The sequence below is a fragment of the Salminus brasiliensis genome, chromosome 15, assembly GCF_030463535.1.
Source record: "Salminus brasiliensis chromosome 15, fSalBra1.hap2, whole genome shotgun sequence".
Lineage (NCBI taxonomy): Eukaryota > Metazoa > Chordata > Actinopteri > Characiformes > Bryconidae > Salminus > Salminus brasiliensis.
The window spans coordinates 32,532,086-32,543,436 of NC_132892.1; the positions used below are offsets into that span (position 1 = coordinate 32,532,086).

Below are 11,351 nucleotides of genomic sequence, written 5' to 3' on the forward strand. Positions count from 1 at the left end.
TCTCTCTCTCTCTCTCTCTCTCTTTCTCTATTTCTCTATTTCTCTCTCTCTCTATTTCTCGTTATGTCTCTCTCTCTCTCTCTCTCTCTCTCTCTCTCTCTCTCTCTCTCTCTATTTCTCTCTCTCTCTCTCTCTCTCTCTCTCTCTCTCTCTCTCTCTATTTCTCTCTCTCTCTCTCTCTCTCTCTCTCTCTCTCTCTCTCTCTCTCAGCGATGGAGGTGGAGGTGTACTGGGGAAGGAGAGAGAGGGACGCTGTGTTCTCTAGAGGAGAGTGGGAGATCCTATCTCTATCAGTTCCTCAAATCTTCAGACCATTCCTCACTTTAACACCTCCACCATCAGAGTACAGGTAAGTGTGTGTGTGTGTGTGTGTGTGTGTGTTTGTAGTCTATAGTGCTATACGTGTGTGTTTGCATAGATAGCTGTGCTCCCAGTAGCTGATGGTTTGCTTCACTTGGACTAAAACTTCAGAGATTCAGACCTAGAGTCTAATTATGAAATTGAAGCCTGATGGAGTTGGACTTGAGGGTGACAGGACTTAGACTTGACTTGGACTTGAAGGTAAATTGCCTTAAACTTAGACTAGCTCTTAAACGCTTTTAAAATGATTTAGACTTGGATTTGGGGGTGAGATGACGTAGGCTTGACTTGGACTTGGATGAAAGGAAAGACTTGACTTGGACTTGAGGGTGAGATTAACTAGACTTGACTCAGAATTAAGGTTAGATGACAGAGATCTGACTTGGACGTGGGGTAAGATAAATTAGACCTGACTTGGAATTGAAGGTAAGTTGACTTAGGCTTGACTTAGACTTATTATATAAACATTATTTGGACTTGAAAGTGAGATGACTTAGACTTGACTTGAAGGTAAATTGACATAGACTTGAATTGGTCTTAAACACAAAATGATTTGGACTTGACTTGGACCTAAACTTGACTTGGATTTGGGGGAAGATACATTAGACTTGACTTGGATTTGGGGGAAAATAAATTAGACTTGACTTGGATTTAAAGGTAGGCTGACTTAGGCTTGACTTGGACTTGAATGAGAAGAAAGACTTGATTTGCAATTGAGGGTTAGATCATAGAGACTTGACTTGAACTTTGAGAGAAGATAAATTAGACTTGACTTGGACTTGGGGGAAGATAAATTAGACTTGACTTGGACTTGGGGGAAGATAAATTAGACTTGACTTGGATTTGAAAGTAAGTCGACTTAGGCTTGACTTGGACTTGGGGGTTAGATGGATTAGACATGACTTGGATTTGGATGAAAGGAAAGACTTGACTTGAGGGTTAGATCATAGAGACTTGACTTGGACTTGGGGGAAGACTTGATTAGATTAGACTTGTCTTGGATTAGACATGACTTAGACCAGCTTTGAAAGTGATCAGTGACAGGTCACTCCACTGCTTGCTGGTGTAGGTTACTGTACGCCGCTCTCCACTCCTCTACGTGGTCACCCTGTTGTTGCCGAGCGCTCTAATGTTGGTACTGGACCTGCTGGCCTTCCTCATCCCTGTCTACCTCAAGCAGCGTCTCAGCGTCATGGCAACTGTCTACACTGGACACTTCATCTTCATCATCACCGTCTTCACACTCTTCCACCCTTCACTCTCCAGTTACCGCTGATCGGTGAGAAAGCATCTAACTCGTACCTTTCGAGTTCCTCTCAGGGGAGGTTCTTCTTTTGAGTCTTGACCATTTATTGATTATTGATTATCGATTATTCTCTTCAGGATGTCCAATCAGATTTCTTCTTTTTCAGAAATGTACCTCTTTGGCTCTCTGGGGTTGCTAGCCTTGGGTGCTATAGAAACAGCCATATTGTTCCAGCTGGCCAATGGGAGGAACTCATGGATGACGAAGCACGTTTTTCCCGCTGTGTGGAAGCGAATGGGCGGAGTCAGTGGGTGGAGTCTCAGATGCATAGTAAGCTTGGTTTACAAAAGTATTGGGACACATGCTCCTTCATTCATTTAGTTTCTTGCAAATTTAAGGGTATTTTAAACTATACCCCTCTATAGCCCACGCCTGGAATTAGGCAGCATGGTGCCAATAGCTTCATGATGTTTATCTGCTCCAGGGAGTCCTATTCTATTGGCAGTACTAAACAAGCTGTATGTGTGCATTTGCACATCTCTGTCAGCAACAGGTGCAACTTGAAGTAGCTGAACGCATTCATTAAAAGGGGTGTCCACAAACATTTGGACATATAGTGTAGCCTCAGTTACTTGTTAAGCAAACATTAGACAACATATATATGCTGTAGCTGACTGACCATAGCATGAATTCCCTGTGTTCTCCTCTAGGGGGCAGTGGTGCATGCATGTGTGTGAAGCCGGAGGGATGTGTGTACACTCTCCAAGTGGAGCTCACTCACATACGTCGTTTCCTCCAAGGTCTTCGCCAGGAGAGGAGTACACTGAACATGTGCAGAGAGCTGAGCTCGGCTATAGACAGAATCTACCTGTGTCTGCACTGCCTCGTACTGGCCATCGGGGGCACTGTACTGTACTGTCAGTGGAGAACGACAGCATGAGAAAACCCTCGCTCCACGGCACCCTTTTCACCCGGCGGATTTGTTTCTATCAAATGATAATGAGCCACTGCTTACCCCACCCTCACACCCTCTAAACCCCACCCTTTTTCAGAACTCCTCTTGGTAGCACAAATACTCAGGGCCCTATTTTAGCGACCTTTAGGCGAGCCGTCAAACGTCGGCGTGTCTTTGCTATCGCAACGACGGGAAAAGTAGCTTGGCCCCTTGCTCAGCTCTTTTAATTAATCAGGGGTGTTTTTTTAGGGGTAATGTGCAGTAATAAACCAATCAGCGTTTTGCTCGTCGCTCCCTTTAAGAGCCAGGTGCGGTCAGACTGACCTTGGCGGGTTGCTATTGCAGTGGTGTAAAGCATGGGGGGGGGGGGGGGGTGTACGAGCGTCGGGCGGCACGTGCCTGTGTTGACAATTCGCTGCCGAGATAGCAACGAACGAACATCAGAATCAGAATCAGACTTTATTGGACACATACAAGGTATTTGTTTTTGGTTACAGTAGCTCACAGTGCACGATAACTGACATTACAGAAGTAACAAACACACCCAACTTACACACACACACACACACACACACACACCTGTACACACCTGTAAACTTAACATGTGCAGAGTTGTATATTTAAAGTAAAGTGCTAAGTGCAGCAGTAAAGAACAGTGCATACTGGATTAAATAGATATAAATATGGAGAACAGAGGAGTCACTGGTTGAGACGGTAGTACAGATTGTTCTGAGACACTATCAGATAAATAAAGTGCAGTACAGAGAAAGGAGAGTGAGAGAACATCTGGATAGGATGTATGTATGTAGTAGACTGTGTTCAGAATGTAGTGTTGTAATGTTCAGCGGTTTATGAGTGTGATGGCGTGTGGGAAGAAGCTTCTCTGTAGCCTGGAGGTCTTGATCCTCAACTGGCTGAAACGCCGACCTGAGGGAAGATACTGGAAAAGGTCCAGGATGTCCAGGGTGTGACGGATCACGGACAATGTTCTCTACACGCTTCCTGTTTCTGGCCGTGTGCAGGTCCGGTAGGGAGGGCAACTTCACACCGATAGTTCTCTCTGCAGACCTGATGAGGCGCTGCAGTCGGTGGGTGTCGTGTTTGGTGGCTGAGCTGCCCCACACTGTGATGGATGCGGTGAGGACAGATTCTATGGTGGCACCATCAGCTCCTTGGGCAAGTTGAACTTCCTCAGCTGATGCAGGAAGTACAGCCTCTGCTGAGCTCTCTTGATGATGGTGCTGATGTTGCAGTCCCATTTCAAGTCCTTGGAGATTATTGTGCCCAGGAACTTGTAGGAATCCACAGCCGTTACAGTACTGTTGAGGCTGGTGAGTGCTGGAAGGGTTGGAGGACTTCTCCTGAAGTCCACTCTGATCTCCACTGTCTTGGCTGTGTTCAGCTCCAGGTTGTTGTGATTGCTCCAGAGGACCACCTGACTCGTCACTGTCCCGGCTGAGACCAATGACCAATTGGGAGTTGGTGATCTCCTTCAGGTGGGTGAGAACCAGCCTCTCGAAGGATTTCATGACCACAGAGGTCAGTGCGGCAGGTCTGTAATCATTCAGTCCTGAGATGGTTGGCTTTTTGGGGATGGGAATTATTGTGGAGCGCTTGAAGCACGCTGGTACGTCACACTGCTCCAGTGATTTATTGAAGATTTATTGAACATCTGTCCAAGTTGTTTTTAGTCAGTGGAGCTCCTGTGTTTTCCGTTGCCGAGATACACAGCAAATGCAAAAAACCTGACCTGAACACCCCCACCCATTTCGAGACCACCGCACCCATCAGTGTAGATATATTCATAAGCAGTGTTGCTGTTTAAACGACGCAGGCAAAAGGCATGTAAATACACCGTTGGCAGGGTATAAGATAAGGCCCATAGACTGTAGGGCACAGCATAGCATTTACTTCGCCTTGAGTTCACATCTCCCTCGCTTGCCTTCTCGTTCTCCCATGCCACACATACACACACTCTTCCTCTCTTTCTCAACTGTAGTCTGTTGTCCCGCCCGCCTGCCTTTCTGTCCTCAGGTTTCCAGCTCCTCAATTCAGGACACTATACGCTTTCAAAGAAGCCTAAAAAAACGCCCCCCTGACCCGACAGTTTTGACCAGCGGATGCTTTTTGGAACCCTAGTTGGTTGAGGCGCTCGGACAGGAGCGCTATTATTTTCATAAGTTGGCTCATGACGTAGGCAGAAGAACAGCCCACCAAAAATGACTGGGTTCCACATACCTAAGTGTATTGGGCTGAGGTAAGGACTTCAGGAAAGCCTTTGGCTAAGGTCATCCCATCCTTCCGTCCATTCCTTTTCACCACCTTTGGGTATTTGGGGATCATCGCTCTGTTGAAGCATCCAATTGTGTCCAAGGTTCAACCTGTAATGTCTCCCTCTGCTGGCCTCAGTGGGAAGCTGACGCTCATGGTCATGTGCTCCAGTGTGCAAGGGCTAAGCTCCTCCCTTTATCTGAGGCTCATCTCCAGCACCTAGGTGCTGATCCTGATTGGACTGATTAGGACTCCTCCCAAGGTCATGCTCTGGTGGTTGTTCTGGTTTTTACCCTCTGCTTTGTTCTCGGACATGGGTTGTACCTGCCTGACCTCTGCCTGTCCTGACAATGAGTATTGCTATAGCCCTAATTAAGTCCCTCTGCACACGCAGCCTGCCTCCACCCGTATGTTTACACAACCGTGTAGATGATGGTTTGAGGTCAGGCTGAATGCATGACCCTACCACCACCAAGTTTAACAGCTCGGGGTTAAACGTCTTTGTCTTTGTCCAAGTGCCCTGTGCCTCTGTGGCTCTCTGGTTGTTCCTGCCTATCTGAAAACTGCCTTTTTACATCTGTTCATTTGATTTTAATTACTTTTAAATTTAACAGAATGTCATATTAATTAATTTAATAGAACGTCAAGAAGCCATAATTGCTGCAATGCTGTCAAAACACTGAGAGAAGAAGCCATCATCTCAATAAATTCAACACGAATTTTATCGGAAAGTCCGATTTGGACATAAAGTGGGGAAGCACAAGCATGTGTTTGCGCCCCCTTTCATAAAAGTGTGTGTGTGTGTGTGTGTGTGTGTGTGTGTGTGTGTGGGGGGGGGGGTACTGCACATGTACACAGTACTTGCTCCATTTGTCAGCTGCCTGTGCAATAATTAGTCCCTCAAAAGCCTCCAGAGTGTTTTATTGATTAGGAGTGTGTATGTGTGTGTGTGTGTGTGTGTGTGTGTGCAGAGTCACACTCTGTTTCAGAGAGATAAGCGCTGGAGGAATTACAGGACGGAACCACAAACACCACTCAAAGCAGAACTGCCTCTGTTTTCCCCTTTTTCACAGGACTCTTCAGTTCAGCTCCACTGCTGCATTCACCAGTACGCCAGACTGGGATGATAAACTGGGAGAGTTCAGTATCTGACTAGTATCTAACCCAACAGCAAGGAACAAGCACTCTGAAAAATGAAGGTGCCTTGAGCAATGCCATAGAAGAACCACTAAAGGCCCGTAAAGAACCATGTTTGTTAAAAGCAAGTGTGAAGAACCTTTAAACTGGAAAATGATCTTTTCATCAAGTGATGGTTCTTTACAGCTTTATGTCGCCATGGGCTAAGAGAGAGGCCGCTGTCCAAGAAAGAAACCCCCAGCTCCAAAACTGACCCCTTCTACAGGGTTCATACACTTCAACGGACAAATTCAAGGACTGTCCATGACTTTTCAAGTTCCAAAAAACGAAACCAAAAATGTCCCCATCATTTGTTTACAGGATTGTTTAGTCCACGAATGTCCAGGCTAGCTAGTTAACAACATATTGCAATATATAATGCTATGTGAAATATGGGCAGCAATCGGTCATGTGAAAAATTATGCTACTATAAAAGTTTGTGTTTATATTATTATATATATAAAATGACAACAGGAGCTCATTACAATACTTTCCATGACTTTTAACTTGTAAACTTTAATCAATTTGGTTATTTTTCAAGGACTGGATTTCAGCATGTTTATTTTCCCTGACTTTCCAGGTTTTCCAGGACCCGTATGAACCCTGTTCTAGCTCCAATTACAACATCCATGGGTGACGAAAGAGGCTTCCGGAGGAAGGTTTCATGATGGGATTAGTCTGAGAGATGTCTGGAGGAGTAAAGGTGAGGAATTCAGCCCTGAATTCAAAACAACACCAACTGTTAAACATGGTGGTGGTAGTATCATGCTATGGGGCTGTTCCATAGAACCTCTTAAAGTTCTAAAAGTACGCGTTTCTCGACTCACGCACCCCCTGCAACTCTGAAAGGACTTCTTTATGAGCTTAATGGGGCAAGTGTGTAGGGCAGGGTGCCTCCAGGGACCAGGGTTTAGAAACACTGCTTTAGACCCTTTCTATAGAAGCAGAGCGTGAGGCTACCACCACCATGCTTAACAGTCGGTGTAGTGTTCTATAGGGTTAGATACCTCACCTTTACTCCTCCAGACATCTCTCAGTCTCATCCCACCATGAAACCTTCCTCCAGAAGGCTGTTTCGCTGTCCATGTGGCTAGAAGGTGTCAGTTTTGGAGTAGGGTGGGAAGATACTGGTGTTCCAGCTGCTTCCAGTTCATGGCAGGCCTGTGCCTTGGAGGTGCTTGGGTTGTTCCTGTCCATCCAAACCAATTCCCTTTCAGCTGAGGCTCACAGTTTGCGATTCGTCCAGACCTTGTGAAACGACTGCCGTCTGGCAAAGCATGGTTTTATATGTGTGTACAGAGAAGCTACCAGCTGTAGCCAATCATGATCACTAACAGGGAATTGGGAGGTCCTGGTTTGGGCAAGTTTTGAAGGTTTCAGGATAGCTAAATGAATCCGTTCAGTGGGTGTATGGATATTTATGACCCTGTAGGTGTGATGTGTTGATTTCAGTAAACCCACAATGTGACCACAATGTGTCACTCGCATGCCATGATGAGCGTGTGTGTGAAAGCTGTGTCGGACCACAGCTGTATGCCAGTCAATTTGAGTCCAAGAGTCACCAAGAGAAGATCGAATTAAGACTAATTAAAGGTTCTTTGCTGTGTGTTTTTCTCTACAACGCCAACACCCTCAACACCGCTTACATTAAAATCGCTGTTGCTCAGTTCCACACAGCGGCTTCCTCTGAATAAACAAAAAAAAAAACTCATTTACAGTTCCAGTCTTCTTTTAATGGAAAGAAAAAGACAATATCCGCTTCCAGAGCAAAAACAAGCATTTAGATAAAAAGAAACAATGCTCGTGCCATTTGCACAGCTTTCTCTGGAGCGGAGTGTGTGCGGTGGTGTGGTAAATTACAGTCGTTGGAGGCGTCTCAGTGAGCGGGTGATCGAGAGGATTGTTTGGATTTAGATTACTGCACTTTTAAAAATGTGGAATCCCCCTGCAGTGTAATTAAACCCATGACTAAATTTAATTCATGCTCAGAAAACCGGCCCCAGAGATATCACTACACTGAAACTCAAATATAGCAGTAATACTGTCATATATAATACTGCAGTAATACTGTCATATATAATACTGTAGTGATACTGTCATATATAATACTGTACTAATACTGTCATATATAATACTGCAGTAATACTGTCATATATAATACTGTACTAATACTGTCATATATAATACTTTACTAATACTGTCATATATAATACTGCAGTAATACTGTCATATATAATACTGTAGTAATACTGTCATATATAATACTGTAGTGATACTGTCATATATAATACTGCAGTAATACTGTCATATATAATACTGTACTAATACTGTCATATATAATACTGCAGTAATACTGTCATATATAATACTGTACTAATACTGTCATATATAATACTGCAGTAATACTGTCATATATAATACTGCAGTAATACTGTCATATATAATACTGTACTAATACTGTCATATATAATACTGCAGTAATACTGTCATATATAATACTGTACTAATACTGTCATATATAATACTGCAGTAATACTGTCATATATAATACTGTACTAATACTGTCATATATAATACTGTACTAATACTGTCATATATAATACTTTACTAATACTGTCATATATAATACTGCAGTAATACTGTCATATATAATACTGTACTAATACTGTCATATATAATACTGCAGTAATACTGTCATATATAATACTGTACTAATACTGTCATATATAATACTGTACTAATACTGTCATATATAATACTGCAGTAATACTGTCATATATAATACTGTACTAATACTGTCATATATAATACTTTACTAATACTGTCATATATAATACTGTACTAATACTGTCATATATAATACTTTACTAATACTGTCATATATAATACTGTAGTAATACTGTCAAATATAATACTGTACTAATACTGTCATATATAATACTGTAGTAATACTGTCAAATATAATACTGTACTAATACTGTCATATATAATATTGTAGTAATACTGTCATATGTAATACTTTACTAATACTGTCATATATAATACTGTAGTAATACTGTCATATATAATACTGTACTAATACTGTCATATATAATACTGTAGTAATACTGTCATATGTAATACTTTACTAATACAGTCATATATAATACTGTACTAATACTGTCATATATAATACTGCAGTAATACTGTCATATATAATACTGTACTAATGCTGTCATACATTATACTGCAGTAATACTGTCATATATAATACTGTACTAATGCTGTCATACATTATACTGTACTAATACAGTCATATATAATACTGTAGTAATACTGTCATATATAATACTGCAGTAACACTGTCATATATAATACTGTACTAATACTGTCATATATAATACTTTATTAATACTGTCATATATAATACTGTACTAATACTGTCATATATAATACTGCAGTAACACTGTCATATATAATACTGCAGTAATGATGTATACTACGATATTGTAGTAATATTATATTAAGACTAATATTTAATACTGCAGTAATGTAGTATGTATTACTGTAGTTACACAGTAATATATACAATAATATAATCAATATACAATATTGGAATCGGCTATATAATACTTATATAGGAGATTCTAGTATTGTATATTATTATAGTATAATATTATAGTTTTATTATATTTATATATTATACTAAACAAAAGATATATAATACTGTAGTAATGTAGTATTATATAATTTCATATAAATATTGTACTGTATTTACTGATATTTAATAATGCAGTATTACTGTAGTGATAGTATAGAATTTGCTATATAATATTTAACATTGTAATAAAACCTTAATATTACACAATGCAATGCTGTACTGCTGCAGTATATAACACTAGTAATACTATACAAACCTGTTATATAACACTGTTATGTTTCTCAACCCTGGTCCTGCACACTTCACCTCCCTGCTGTAACACAGCCCTGCTGCTCTGACGGGACTGGTTACTGAGCTGATTAGCTGGATCAGGTGTGCTTGGAGCAGGTAAACCAGTCAAATCTGCAGGGCAGGGTGCCTCCAGAGTTCAGTGCTGGTTTGGCTGGTCAGTACATTAAATATTAACCCACCAACCTGTTGCGTACAAAGAGGAAGTGGTGCAGTGTTGCTATGCCAACAAACGTCAAAAAATGGCTGGATGTAAGTATGCATGATGGATATTTACTAATTACCGATGTTTTGAAGCATGTGTAGATGTTTTTTCGAAGTGTTTTATGTATATAAAAGTGAAGATAATTGATTTCCCATGATCCCCATCCTCTATCCTCTCAAAACAGCAGCTTTTTTGAGGAAAAACTATTTTTTGTCTTGAGGAGAGCTGCCAAATGTCTCCACATCCACACACAAAAAGGCCAATGAAATGAAGAAGCTAGTGATGTGTGCTACTCCGTCCAAATGATATCCTCTAGATTACTGTATTACTTTTCATGAGTCAGCACAATCCCCAGATAAGACAGTTCCAGCAGTGACTGTCCTACCCCGCACCCCCCAGGCTTCTTACACACTCGCTAATGTACAGAGTGAAGAGAAGAACAGAGGCTGATGGGAAAATCTCAAACACAGCAAAGTCATCTCACAGCACAGTCATCTTACAGCACAGTCGACTTACAGCACAGTCACCTTACAGCACAGTCAACTTACAGCACAGTCAACTTACAGCACAGTCAGCTTACAGCACAGTCACCTTACAGCACAGTCGACTTACAGCACAGTGAACTTACAGCACAGTCAGCTCACAGCACAGTGAACTCACAGCACAGTCAACTTACAGCACAGTCAACTTACAGCACAGTCAGCTCACAGCACAGTCATCTTACAGCACAGTCATCTTACAGCACAGTCGACTTACAGCACAGTCAACTTACAGCACAGTCATCTTACAGCACAGTCAACTTAAAGCACAGTCACCTTACAGCACAGTCGACTTACAGCACAGTGAACTTACAGCACAGTCAGCTCACAGCACAGTGAACTCACAGCACAGTCAACTTATAGCACAGTCATCTTACAGCACAGTCGACTTTCAACACAGGCAACTTAGCACAGTCAGCTTACAGCACAGTAAACTCACAGCACAGTCAGCTTACAGCACAGTCAACTTACAGCACAGTCAACTCACAGCACAGTCAGCTTACAGCACAGTTATCTTACAGCACAGTTGACTCACAGCACAGTCAACTTAGCACAGTCCGCTCACCGCACAGTCAGCTTACAGCACAGTCCACTCACAGCACAGCCAGCTCAGCTTACAGCACAGTCCACTCACAGCAGTCAGCTCAGCTTACAGCACAGTCCACTCACAG

General features: G+C 42.0%; 1 pseudogene; it reads left to right on the forward strand.

Moving 5' to 3' along the window:
* Positions 1 to 212: 212 nt before the first annotated feature.
* LOC140535550 (5-hydroxytryptamine receptor 3A-like) lies at positions 213 to 2,546 on the forward strand (annotated as a pseudogene).
* The last annotated feature ends 8,805 nt before the right edge of the window (positions 2,547 to 11,351 follow it).